We start from the raw sequence: 717 nt of genomic DNA on the forward strand, positions 1-717 counted from the left end.
AAAGACTTTATAGTCACCGAGCGCTGCCTTGTTGATGCAGTAACAGTTTACAACAAGGGTACAAATGATATACTTAAATAGTGCTTAACTATTCATGACTCATGATGCATGCATTAATGCAGGATGAACTTTCTCACCACTAACAAATGATCAAGTCACTATGAACTACCATAACTTACATAAAGCTTTATATGATGACTGATTTGATTAAAACAAAGCTTCTTGTTCTTTGTTTCTTTGCTTCGGGTCTAAAATAAACGTCTGTGTAACTTAGCTCAGTTTGTTAGCCAGGCTGGCTGGACTGTGAGGTCAGAGCACCAGGGGAGTGTTTGTACCACCACCAGAGAAGAGGAGGTTTACAGATCTGAGGTGAGGGGGAGCCGGTGTGGTGCCAGAACCGGAGCTGGGCTTAGCAGCCTCTAAGGACATAGTTAATGCTGAAAAGACCAAAATAAGTGCATCCATATATGAACTAGTGTCACTTATTGTTCAGGAGTTTGTAATGATTTGGGCAAGTGCAGTAATTATAATTAAAGGATCCATGTGTGTGATTTTGTGACATCTAGCTGTAGTAAGTTGTTGATTGTAACTTCCTTGCCTCGCCCTCTCCTTCCTGGCATGAAAGAGAAACTTTCAGGGATTAGAGAAGCACAAACACCAGGATGGCCGAGTGGTTAAGGCGTTGGACTTAAGATCCAATGGGCAAATGCCCACGTG

Source organism: Larimichthys crocea, chromosome II, assembly GCF_000972845.2.
Source record: "Larimichthys crocea isolate SSNF chromosome II, L_crocea_2.0, whole genome shotgun sequence".
NCBI classification, from domain to species: domain Eukaryota; kingdom Metazoa; phylum Chordata; class Actinopteri; family Sciaenidae; genus Larimichthys; species Larimichthys crocea.